At 41.0% G+C, this 13,519-nt stretch overlaps 1 long non-coding RNA gene across 1 annotated transcript; it reads right to left on the reverse strand.

Annotated features, from left to right (window-relative positions):
- Nucleotides 1–479: 479 nt before the first annotated feature.
- Nucleotides 480–13,322, reverse strand: LOC118166575. The gene is made up of 4 exons (XR_004750586.1): nt 12,890–13,322; nt 7,105–7,221; nt 2,087–2,276; nt 480–897 (listed from the first exon to the last, which is right to left on the reverse strand). It is a non-coding gene; the product is annotated as an uncharacterized LOC118166575 (long non-coding RNA).
- Nucleotides 13,323–13,519: the final 197 nt, after the last annotated feature.

A 13,519-nucleotide genomic window follows, 5' to 3' on the forward strand; every position in this document is an offset into this window, starting at 1 on the left:
CAATTTGCTGTCTAAAATGAGGGACGTGAAATGGTTTTGTACCCAGGTGCTGCTTAAAGGCATGATTTGGGTTGCACACGGGGGCCGTCACAGAAGGTTACACCAACTGTCGTGGTCTTTGGTCAGGAGAGTAACAGGAGAACTTGACAAATAAAATATCCAGGGTTGCGGTCACTGTGGATAGAAGTCTGGGGCTTTGCACTGAAAGCATGATTTACAATTTTCCCATTTTTTTATTGGGATGGGAGATATTTGAAATGGATACAAAAATCATTGTATGAGCAGAACATGCAATAGAAATACACCTCAGCTCTCTTCCACCCATCCAAATGTTTTCATGGAATACAGGCACAAATTTCCTTTGTTTGTCTGCTGAACGTCAAAAGTGGACTCTATTCATAAATCAGAAGTTATGTCTAGACATAATGCCTACAGCACTGTGTACAAACACACACGTCCCTCGTATGTGTTTACAAGCATAGGATCACAGAAAAACTGGTATGATACGAGACCTCTGGAGCACTAGTCCATGTAATCCAAACCTCTGCCCAAATCAGGACCAACATCAAAGCTGAATCAAGTTTCTTAGTTCCTTCTCCAGCCAGAGTCTGAAGCTCTTCATGGACTGGGATTCCCCAGCCTCTCTGGCCACCTGGAGAACAGACCTTCTCCCGGGGTGTCTTTCAATCCAGAGAGCTGCCTTAGATATTTCACGTCACCTTTGCTTGCATCTTACCTTCAGGTTTTAGCACACTTACAACAAGGTCAGTAGGAACTTTGCCCGCCTTCATAAGGACCTTTTCCTCCACACACAAGGAGCTTTGTGCTGTTACCTCTTTTCCAGTTTCCAAAAAGTTCTCAATCAGGCCCCTCATGAAGGCCGTCGCGGAAATGGAGCTGTCACGAAAAATCCTCCTTTAAGGATTAATAACTAATCCAAAGTGGTTAAAAGATATGAAACAAAGGATGGAGAAGCTGAGACCGTTTTTCACAATGAAGGAGATAACCACGGGGGAGCTGTGCTGGCCAACATCTTCATAAGTGATTTGGATGAGGGGCGAATAGCAAGGTGGAAAAGTTTGCTGATGCTGCAGAATTGTCGGGGAGTAACAATGACAACCGGCTCTGAGGAGCTGCAGGAGGATTTTAGGCTGTTGGAGTGACTTTGAGGATGAAATGGAAGATGAAATTCAACATCGATAAATGCTAAGTAATGTGCATGGGGGAAACAATCCTAACTATGTATGCTCGGTGATGGGCTCTAAATTAGCTATTATCACTAGGGAAGAGATCTTTGAATAGCTCTCTGAAATACCAGCTCATTACTCAGTGGTGGTCAAGAAGGTAAATAGGATGTCAGGAGTTATTAGGAAAAGAACAGAGAGCAAAATAGAAAACACCATTATGCCATAATACAGATGTACTCAAACCTTGAATACTGCACGCAGTTCTGGTCCCCTGTCTTGAAAGCACGTGCTAGGGCTGACAAACAGTGAGGGGAGGGGAGTAAAGGAATGGAAGGACTTTTTAGGGGAAGTAACTGCAAAACTCAAGTCTGCAGACAGCATGATTGAAGGGGAATACTGTGAACTGTTAAATTATGAACGGCATTTAGAAAAAACAACAATGAAGAAGAATGGTTATTTGCTATTTCTCAAAGACCAGTTAGGTGTGCGGAAGTTTTAAATGAAACAGAAAGGTACTTTTTTTACTTATCTTGTGATAACGACTTCCACAGTTTATGAGAGATATAAAGGCACAGGTGAGCTCAGGTATGGATCAGATGCAAATGACATTAAAAAAAAAAAAATCAAGTTAAAAACAAAGAGGGTAATGCAACCTCCAGCTTAAGGTTGCATTGGAAATATGGGCATTTTTCCAATGGAAAAAAAAAAAAAAAAAAAAGGAAAATTATATTTAAGCATGAGCATATAAGCAGGAATGGATATATAAATATAAACACGTGCAAGAATGCACACAAACAAGTACAACAAGGAAGAACAGCTCTAATTGCTCTGTTCATCCAGTGTTCACCCACCACTAGCCACTGTCAGTCTCTCCCAAGACTGTCCTAAGACCCACTCACGTGCCCATCACCTCCTTGTAGGATCGCTGTCACAGATGCCGAGCACTGGTCTCTGCTTTCAGGTCCCCAGCCGGAGCTGATGCTCCACACACCATCAGTACCTGGTGCTGGGCCGCTGACAGCTGGCTTGAGCTTTCAGGAAGAGAAGCTGCACGAGCGTGTGAGCATCTCTGTTCAAAGAACGGCATCTCTGTGCAAAAAGAAATGCAGGGTTAAAAATGTCATGCACAGTTCCCATCACTCTGTCAGAAGGGAACTAAACTGCAAACTCCTGGAATCTTTTCATATGTAAGAACTTTTTATTTTTTTTATATTTTTTATTTTTTTTTCTCCTGTCCTTTTATTAAGATTGGGAATGCAGCATGAGAAAAAAAAGTTATTAACTACCATGTTTATGGAGGAGCTTGGGTTGGTGAGCTGCTGGAGGAGCTATGGAGAAGCTGCTGATATACGCTAGTTCTTATGCATGCTATGTGAATGCTTTGAGTCTAGCCATCATGTTATGATGCCTAACATGAAAAGAATAGCAAACATTTCACTTTTCCAGGACTGCAAGACTCTGACTGCCTCTAGAGTCAGTGATATGGCCCAGCCCAGCACGGCACAGCCCTCCTTCCCCAGCCCAGCTGTGCTGCTTGGATCCAACATGCAAGGGCAGGATGGGTGCTTGCGACCCAATGTTTTAATGTCATGCTCCTTAGCTTGTGTTACAACCAAAGCGAGGGTCCTGCTGCTGTCCTTCACTTTCACGACACACAATAAACAGAAGGAGCAGGCGTGCGGGGCGCACACGTGTGGACCTGCTCTAATGGCACCGCGCGTTCGTTCCTGCCTCGTGATTCAATGGACAGGGCTAGGAACAGGGAGCATATAAAAGGACGCCACATTTTCAAATTGTCGAGAAATGAATAATGCATCGGGAAGCAAACATAAGCATTATTTCTCTTCTAATCAGTATCATGAAGCATTTTACAAATTAACCACTTTCCCCAGACACTTACCATATTAAGTAGCTCTAGGCAGAGCCCCTATCCGGGTGGACTGTGCCATCTGCATTTAGAAAATTGCCTATACATTTATTAAAGTGAAATTCACCCATTAATTAATCCTGTCAGCATTTTCCCTGGAAACTCTCATTAGCACATTGAGCTAATTACTACAACTAGCAGTACTAGAGGTGTGCGTGTGAGGGTTGGGAAGGAGGGAAGGTTATTTTAACATAATAAAAGATGTAATATTCTTACATTTACATTAAATCAATTAGACGAAGTCAGAATAACTTTGTACTGAGATAAACTTGCCATGTTATTTTTCTCCCATATGGGATCTTTGATTGCTGGAGGAAAAATATATTCAAAATATGACAGAAATCTGAAGCTGATAACAGTTATAATAGCCACAGCTGCATACTGCTACCTATGCAATTACATGATGTTAGGTATATTTTGACCTAGTAAAAGAAAAATGCATTTGTGTAGCAATACTGCTCAGTTCCTTTTCTACTCTTTCTTGGCTCAGGATATTTTCTTACTTGCTTGTATGGCAGCAGCACCTACAGACCTTGGCTGGACAGGAGGGTTTGGATGCACAGAGTTACCTTGACCTGCCCTGTTTCTTCACTGAGGTGAGCCAGGGTGAATGTGATAAGATCTTGACATGTCCAAAACAATAAACTGCATTAACTTGAGCCTTTTGCATTGAGGTTTATCCCATCGGTCGGAAGCAGCTGCACAGCCAGTGCCTGAGGCCCCGTTGATGGACAGTCCTTTTTTACACCACCATAACCATAACCCAAGGACCAACATCACTGAAGGAACATCAAGTGAAGTACAAAGAAAGCTCACCAGGGAGCCTGCTGGCTACCCCAGCGAAATAACATGTGGGAGGGGAAATGGCAGCACAGAAAAATGAAATGCCCTCAGCTGAGCATCTACTGGGGTATATATTACACCAGTCTCAAAAACAGGGGTCCTCTCTTCTCCAGATACTGCAGAGCACAGGACTCATTTTGTAAGCAAGAGACTCTACACAAGGTCATTGTGAAAAACATCCCATCTCAATTAAACACGATTTGCTCCTACTAATTTTACTGTAGTACAAGACTTGTAACTATAATTATCCAAAGCTCCAAGCAACAGTACACAGATACTTAACAGTGATCACATCCACAGCCCCAGTTCTTTGGTACTCTACTGCATATATAACTTTTCTGCAGCCTTTTATCCTTTCAAAGTCAGTAGGACAGTCCCCATGTGTAGAGCAGCTCTTACGCACACGCGCCTTCAGTATCAGACCTTAAGTAATGCTCTGTAATCCCAAAGGCATTCCCTGTTTAATGAGGAATAATAAAAAGTGTTCCCTGCTCAAAAAGACAAAAATACTTTTAACGACCTCAAATAAAAAATGGGTTATTTCAACTTGCTAAGGTTTTTACTTAGCTTTTTTTTTATCATATCCTTCCTTGCCTTTTCATCTTGATAGATTTCAGCTGTATTCTTCTAGCAACAAATGGATTCTCCTGTGGCTAAAATAATTGTATAAATAGGGATGTTAATGCTCCCTTTATCTGATTAGTATAAAGTTAGGGGAGACTGAGAGTTCAGATTGTATTTGTATTATAATTTCTTTAAACTTCTGTCCCTATATAAAGACACTCTAGCAGAGATGTAACATGAAATAGGCAGGATGTGAAGCAGTTCTAGTGTTAAAAATGAAAAGGAGAAAAATTTAAAGAAAAACTTCATCTCTGCCACTCATAGCAGACGACTGCTTATTTAAATAATCAAGTTAAGTAAGATGCATTTAGGAGTATCTTGTTTAATTTGGTTATTTAAATGAATAAACTGCCTGTGAGGCACTGTTTTTTACAGACACTATCAGGTCTCGTTCAGCTCTGGTTCCTATTTGCTGATTTTGATATGGTTAGATCCAGAATGGATGAGCTCATCATTTCTCCCCATGGCTCAACTGTTTTGCTTACATGGGGAATGTTTTAGATCAGATGAGAATCACCCTGACGCGCCGATTGATATTATGTTAACGCCTAGCAGATTAATGCTCTGTCAAATTTGCATATAATGAACGTGGCCCGTGACCCCGTTGTTGAAGTGCGCATCCCCGCGTGCCTGCCCCCAGAGAACAGGACCTTTCCGTATCAACACGAAGCCAAGAGGGGAGGAAAAGCGGGTTCCGAAATTCTTCTTTTCTGCATTCAGCAAAACTACCACTGCACCTGCAGAGTTACCAGGTAGTTACTGGTACGGGAGTGATTATGCAAATGGCGTTATGCAATTTTAGCAGCTGATCTACCACCACCCAAAGACTTGTTCAGTGTAAAGAAGGCATTCCCAGCCCATAGATGCTTCAATAAAGGTAAGGGCTTTTTTACCTGGCAAACGAACGGTGTTGTTCTGCCCTTGTAACTGGCTAACTTGAGCAGCGCTCATTATTTACAGCTTTGCCCAGATTTTTTCCACTGAAACTGTTTTTGTGGAAAGCCTCTATTTAAAACTGAACAGCTTTTCGTTGTTTTTGAGAGGATGCCTTCTGCCTGCGGAATATTCTGCCCCTCTCGTCCCAGTGAGCTGTGTTCCAAGCAAAGCACGTTTCAACCCGGGTATTGGCAGCCTGAATGCCCACCGGGATCCTTTCCTGGGCTCAGCTTACCTGCTGAGGCACAGCTTACTAACACCAGTAATTTGTGCACTTTGTGAAATGCACTGTGCCTAGAAAACCCAGCCTGGGGAGGGCAATGAAGGTAGGAACTACCTCAGGGCATGTCCAGGTACAAGCATGCAGGGCTATAAGTTAATGAACTCTTTCTAAAAAGCCAAGGGAAATATCAGTAGCTTTGTTCACTAAGAAAAAAAAATATATATATATCTTGACTGCCTATGAAAAGCCAATAACTTAATTTCATTGAAAATATCAAGATTTGGAAATTTTGCATGTTTTTTTCCTGTCTGTCCTGTGGTCATTTTATAAATGGATGGGGAGGCCTGTATGGGAATGTGGAAAACTAGGATCTGGAGTGATGTGAGATGACAAATTTTGATATGAAGTTAATGCAGAGAAGACTTGGACCTGCCTTTCAATCCTCTTGAGCCAAGATCCCACAGTAAAGCCTTTGGCTTCAGTGAAATGCTACATTTTTTCCAAAATTCAATTTTCATTAAAACGAAAATTTTCCAAAGGGTCTACAATAAATACTTATAAAAATAATACAATGAAACAGTGGGACAGCCTCTATATACTTACTTAGACATTTGTTGGAGTTACTCTATATAAATCACTTCGCTTAGCTTATGAATGTTTTTAGACATAATTAGAAGAAACCATTTACCTTTTAGAGCATCAGTTAATTATATTTCAAGCTTACAAAATACAGTTGTTTTTCATTACCCACATATGTAACTGTAAAAGCAAAGCAAATGTTACTGTTATAACCCAACATTCCTCTTCAAAGTTTACAAAAGCAGGGTGAGCTAATGGAAAAATAACTACTAAATAAAGCACAAACTGGCCTGGTTCTAGGCCTATTTTATTTTTCCCCCTTTTTTGGCCTTTTAATAAAAGATACTGCAATTTTTCCACTTCATTTTCACACAGACATGAAACAGCTAACAATAACTCTTATCTTTTTCAACAGCACGTTGAAACATATTGGTTGAGATGAATGGCTATGAGATTTGGATGTTAAAAAATATTCCACCTCTGTTGTTCTGTTTCCTTCTAAACAAGTAGACAAACAAGAAGGTTGAGTTCCTGCAGGTATGCTAACCGCCTTACTTGTTAGGACCAGGCACAAATTTCATACTACTCTGAACATGGAAAAACACTACAGAGCTGCAGATCAGTGCGTTATTTTTTCTAAGATGGTGTTATGTTCAATAACTCTTACCAAAGTTCTCATTAGAACATTTTGCAGAACGCTTTTTGACAAACTTAGATAGATTGAATGCATCTTAGCTTTTGCAGTATGAACAAATCCTATTCAGTCTCTCTAATACTACTTACACTTCTGAGTTACCTGATCAGAGTGAATGTGGGAATAATTTGGTTCCTTTCTGAGTAGAATTCTATGTGCTCATGCAGAGCTGGTTTCTGAATTTCTCATCAGAAACCATTACCTCCTGCTGCTCTTGATGGAAAAAAATACGATTCATTTATTGTGGTTCCAGCATCTGTGTTTAATTTACGTAAATAACTTATGGTCTGATACCATGTAAATATAACTGGCATATAAATCCAAATAAATACTAAAATTGCTTAGAATGGAAAGATGTCTCAGCACAATTATAGTGTTTTAAAATTACTAACAAATAAATTCTTAGACTGCCACTCGAATATGTAATAGTTCTTTGAATTTCAAATGGACTGAGCTTGTTAGGACTGTAATTGCTTGAAGAAAATGTAAATATAAAATCCCCAATCCTGCATCAGAATGTAAAAGAGCAGAACCTGAAAATCATTACAGTCCTGCTGATTTCTGAAGTTATTCACAGGAAGATAAGGGTTTTTCATCCAAGCTGAGGTCATAATGCAAAATTCTGGATATGCCATTGGAGTAGATGACCCCCTGAGGTCCATTCCAACTTGACTGAAGCTGTGATTCTACATTTCTATCACAAAGTAGTAAATTCTCTCAGACAGCTGTCCCTCCTGGAGCTAAAATCCTTATTCCTATAACCCTAGTGCATGTGGAGGGAGGACAGAATGGAAGAGGACGAAAATTGTTGGAATTAAACAAGAAGTTGACAACACACTGTGGGTTCTGGAAGTCACCAAAGTACCAAGTCTGGGAACACTCAATTTACACAGGACACTGAGATTTGGCATAGCTGTGAGAGGTTTGTTGGATATGCCTGCTGAGAGTAAATCTGATATAAAGACAAAAGACATAGAATTGTAGGAATGCGTAAAATGCAAAACTCTGGATGATGAGTTTTCCGTATGTATCTCCTAGAAGAATCCAGTCTGAGTTCTGGTTGGGACAGAAGGTGCTGTAAAGGAAGGCGTGGATCAGTATGAATACTGTGTTGTTGAAGGATGACAACTTTTTTTTTTTTTTTTTTTTTTTTCCCTAGGATATAGTTTGTTTTTATTTTATTTTATTTTTTAAGATGTTGACATCTTGGATGGACGTGGTAAACGAGCATCCTCATTATGCATAATGAAAGCAGAAGGAGGCTTTGTCCCTAATTTCAGACACATGAGGTTAAGGAAAACATATCAAAATAAGTAAGATACAAAGCTGCAAGTTGTTTTAGAATTCAGTTTGACAGAAAATAATGCACAGTGAAGTGTTGAAGCTAGCACTGACATTTCAGGAAGAAAAAACCTGGTTCCAATATTCAGAAAGAATAAAATACTGTAAATCATTATTTTCTGACAAGCCAGGTATCATAATTGATAGTTTTCCATGTTCCAGATGCTACACAAAAAGCAAGCAATTGAGCATCAAGAAAGAACCCTCAATCTTTTGAAGGACTTTTATTTTATTAAGGCTGCCAGCCCTGAGATAACAGGAGAGCCCTGGTGAAGTGCTCAGCGCAGTATTTCTTTATTGTTCGTTTAGATTATAGCAGCACCTAACCTGAGAGCACAGCTCCGTTGTGCTCGGCATGGTGCAGACATGTAATTAGGGAAAGACCCTGCAACAAAGAGATTTTAAGTGGGTGAAAAGATGAGAGGAGAGGCACGGAGATGAAATGGTTTATGCAAGCCCACAGGCCACGGCAGTGGCAGAACCACAACCAAAGCTCACGTCCCCTCACCCCCAAGCCAAAGTCACCCAGCCAACATGAACACGAGGCAAAGCATGTAGGGGAAATTTAGGCTGTATGGATCAGAGCTCTTTGGGCCACACTAACTCTTCCTCCCTGCTGCTCCAGCATTAATAAAAAGTCACGATCGGTGACTCTCAATGAGCAAATAACCTTGCTTTGGTGTGTCTGCAGCCTCCACCCACACAACTTTCTTTGTAGTTCTCCTCTCCAAGCTTCCTCACACCCTGGGCCATCTGATGCCTGCTGTTTTCATGCAGCTTTTGAAATGATTGCTTTAAAGCCTGGAGGAGAACCTCAGAAGGAAAAAAAAAAAATATGGCATTTTTACATTTTTTAAAAGATGTTCTTATTCTTCTCACAGCTGAGTTTGGGCCGCAGCTCATGAGCAGAATAGTAAGTGGGAGTTCTTGTGTTTTTCCAGGCCAGTTTTTCTGGGTTGTTGCAAGTCATACCTTTTCTTGTTTGTTTTTTGTTTGTTTGATTGATTGATGTTGTTGTTTTGTTTTGTTTCATTTTGTTTTGTTTGCTGCAGGCAGGTCACAAGGAAGTCACCTCCTCAGTGGAGGGTGGCCTTGTTCATGGGTGGACCAAAGAGAGAAGGTACATAGGCCTCAGCCACCTGAGCCAGATCATGTCCTCATCCCCAGCTTTGGGGATAGAGAGGGCCCCTACTCCCCTTCTTCTCTCCTTCCCTATTCCTTTGCTAGTCTGTACAGTATGCCTCCAAAGTACTCCTTTGGGACCAAACACCACCCACTGGTGTCATGCTAGTATAAGTACCAGTGTCTGTGAGCTGAGCAGACTTTCTCCAGAATAATTCAACCTATACTGAATGTTGTCTCTCAGTTCCCACTGTAACAATTCCCACTGTTCCTCCTAGCTCTGACAATAAACCACACAATACTGAACATCGTAAAAAATATCGATACACCCCAGCATGTCCCCTCTCCCTTGTCCTCGAAATGTCCTGGTTCCAGCAGTTCCTTCTCCTGTCTCTAAATCCCCCACAGCAGCACTCTCTCATCCCGTCATATCCCCTACACAGCCCTCTGGCCAGCCAGCAAGGCAAGGGGCTCTCTTGGACTCTGTTTGATCTGACGAGAGCTGGCTCAGACCAGGAGACCTCCAGAGGTCCCTTCCAGCCTAAATAGTTCTGCGGAGCCCTGTGGGATAACTGGGCAGTCCATATACACACTCCGCCTGGTCAAATGGATGAACAAGGTGCTAGTTTGAGCGTCTTTCCTCTGTTTAATCATCAGTTTTCACAAAACTTGTTAGAAATGTATATTTATAGTTATAACTGTACACTAGCTTTGAGGGGCCACCATCTCTTCAGCAAACTGGGCAGGAGAGTTGGAGAGATTAAAACCGTACTGAGTGAACTTGTAGAAAAACAGATGGACAGGCAGATATGACGCATAAGCTTTTTTCCCTTAGACTAACATGTTACAAATAAAAAGAAAAAATAATAGTTTGTACTTAAGAATTCTTATCAGATTTAATTATATTCTGTCTTCAGATCTCAGTTCTTTACTTTGTAGCAAGATAAAACAAAAAATTCCAGTGAACTTATGAATTAATTTTGAAGAAAAGATAGATTGGCAGAAGATAAGCTATTATGTGTAAACATGTGAAACACCCTACTGCACTTATTCTATCTATTTTTCTTCCACAGTTTTCAGAAAGATTTCAACTTTCCTCCTGTTTGTATTCCAGGAAGCTGAACGAGGACTTCCTGAAGGAGCTATCCACCAAGTGCGTTTTGTAGTTTGTGCTTGTTTACTGAACTGGAGAAAAAAAAACACCCACAAAACTCAAAGAACTATCATGATGTGCTATACACTAAAATATCTTGAAGGGAGATGATCGAGACTGTTCTAAAGAGCATTTGACTTTTATCATCTTTAGAGGGAGATAAAAAAGCAAATAAGATAACCTTGGGAAAAAAAAAAAAAAAAAAAAAAAAAAACAGTCCTTTTTTGTGGTTCTTATAAAACACTTATTCTTGGCAAGTTACATTGAAGGAAAAAAAAAAAAAAAAAAGGCAGCAGCTCCTCTGTCCGTAATGTGCATTTTTTTTAACATTTACAAATTATTTTTGACTTAGCCAGGCAGGGAGCCTACTTTCAACCCTCAATTTGAAAATCATGGAGGCTTTATAAAGTCTTCCACCTGCATCTCTTTTTTGCATCACAGTTCTTTATCCTCTAAAGGATGAAAACCCGGGCATATAAAAACTTTGTTAAGCTGTCACCATCAATAGAGTAAAAAAAAATAATGGTTGACAAAGAAGAAACAAATTGCATCTTCGAATAAGTTTCCTTCATGCTCTTGTTAAAAGCTATAACCTCTGATGTTAACTAAATTTAACCCATTCTGACCCTTGTGGTGGCCCTTAACCTTTTCTTTATTCTGCTTCCTGTGGTTGCTGAAGAAAACTGGCCCAGTCCTTGGAAAAGCGCTCTCTGTTGCACACAAAGACCCAGCCTCGCTGCTAGTCTGTCAGGAGGGATAGAATAGACGGGGAGGTCAGCACCTGTGCTGAGAAGCAGGTGACAGGGAACTGCTTGGACCATTCTAGGGCAAGTTGTAATAGTTTCTACCCTTTAAATATCGCACTGTAGTTTCGGGTATTCAAGGCAGCGAAGTTCACGTTTTCTTTGTGAATGCAGACTTTAAACAAATTAATCTATTGCTGTTCAACTGACTGTAAAATTAGTAGATTTACTGTTGCAAAAAAAAAAAAAAAAAAAAAAAAAAAAAAAAAGAGAGAGAGAGAGCTTTCACTTCCACTTTAATAAGGTCACGGATGTGTCCTAGGCTGCCAACAAAAGCAGCTTTTAAAATCTTCGCAGCTGAACCCAGCAACTTGCAAAGGCTGCAGAACAATGTCTTAGATGTACAGTGGAAACTCCTCTCCCTACAGTCAAGATGTAAAACTAGGCATTTAAAAAACTTGCTACACTGGGAAGTTTTAACTTTAATTGTATCTCGCCACAGGGACACCCAGGCTTGCTTTATGATTACCATTTTAATAAATTCATTCAGCCTTCCTTTTCAGGGAGAAAAAAAAACAGCTCCTTGCCTGGCTTCAGTTAATCAGTTTAAGCAATTTAACGTCAGAGCACACATCTTCAAAAGATTTATTTTAATTCACGTAACAGAGGCGGATTTCTGAAACCAAACAAAACTTTAGCTCTTTCGGCTATCCTGCGCAGAGCTCAGTTAGCAGTGACCATTTATGATTCAACACAATTTTTGGTTTTGCTTTAATTTTTTGCTGTGTTTTGTAAGAAACAAAATAGAGAAGTGTGCGTAATAAACAGCTTTCAAAAGCTGGGGATGAAAAAGGAGTAAATGAGCTGCTGCAGAACCCAGGAATCTGTACCTGCGACTTACCCACAATGTCTGTATCCTTTAAATATGCATTTACTCCAACGTGTTCTGCAGCATAAGGCAGGGCTCAGCTCAGCACAAGAGAGTTTTTCATCCGAGTTATGTGAGAAAGTCTTTTATGAACACTAACAGGAAAATATATACTAAGGAGCACATATGAGCAGCTACAGCCCCTCTCCAAAACGGGGCTGCAGAGCCATGTGGCCATGGTTGCAGCAAAGCGGGAAGGTGGAGGCAAGCCATGCCTGCTGATGCCAGAGAGCAGAACAGAGGAGGAGAATGACACAATCTCTGAGCCCTTCCCAAAGCTTCCACACCAAATGCCCTGTGGAGGAGGGAATTATGCAGAAAAACAGGAAAACAGAGGTGCACAGGGTGCAGATGCGTGGTATTTTGGCAAGCACAGCTGTGCAGGAGGGTAATCACAGATTTAGTAATATGGCTTTGGAAAAACTGCTGTCCCACCCTCTGGAACTGCTCCATGACCAAGAGCCCCAGGCCTTGCATAAAACTAGCAATATCAATAATAAATTCCTGATGAGCTTGTTTGGCACTTGAAATGTTTTGGACAAAGTATTGAGAATGAAAGCTCCAGCCGAGAAAGCATCAAGATGCTCACCATGTGCCAATGCAAGATCTGTCTTCCGCTCAGAGCCAGCAGGGATGAGCAGCCCCCTGCAGACGCACGGTGCTCCAGCAGCTCACTGCTTCTTTCCCAAAAATGAACAATGGAGTTTCAATGGAAATCAGTACCAGAGCCTTGAGTGTCCAGGTGAGCACTGTCATCCAGCTAAGGGCATTCTCACTGCTGGCTGTCACTAACAGCTAACCATACGCTGAGCAAATGGCCACAGGGCCAGAACCACCCAAAAGACAGAAGGACTGGAATCAGTTTCCCACTCCCTCAGGGGACAGTCAAACCCTTGGTCCCCCAGAGATTGGTTGTGAGTGTGAAGGAAGCTTCCCGGTAGCATCTTGAGTCTTGCAGGAGCATGCTGATCACACCTGTGCTGGTGCTCGTGCTGTTCATGAACAAGGGCAAGCAATCCCTCCCTCCACCACCCTTCCTCCTTCTCATACACTTGCACTTGGAATTCTCTGTGGTATGAATTATCTGTGGTTTGGCATGAGGACGAGCAGAACAGGCCTTGATTTGGCACAAAAGAAATTAAAGTGACTTTGCTAACTAGCTTGGGAAACTAAATATCAAATGGATAAAAAAAAAAAAAAAAAAAAAACGCCAGATGCA

Source organism: Oxyura jamaicensis, chromosome 1, assembly GCF_011077185.1.
Source record: "Oxyura jamaicensis isolate SHBP4307 breed ruddy duck chromosome 1, BPBGC_Ojam_1.0, whole genome shotgun sequence".
Taxonomy (NCBI): Eukaryota; Metazoa; Chordata; class Aves; order Anseriformes; family Anatidae; genus Oxyura; species Oxyura jamaicensis.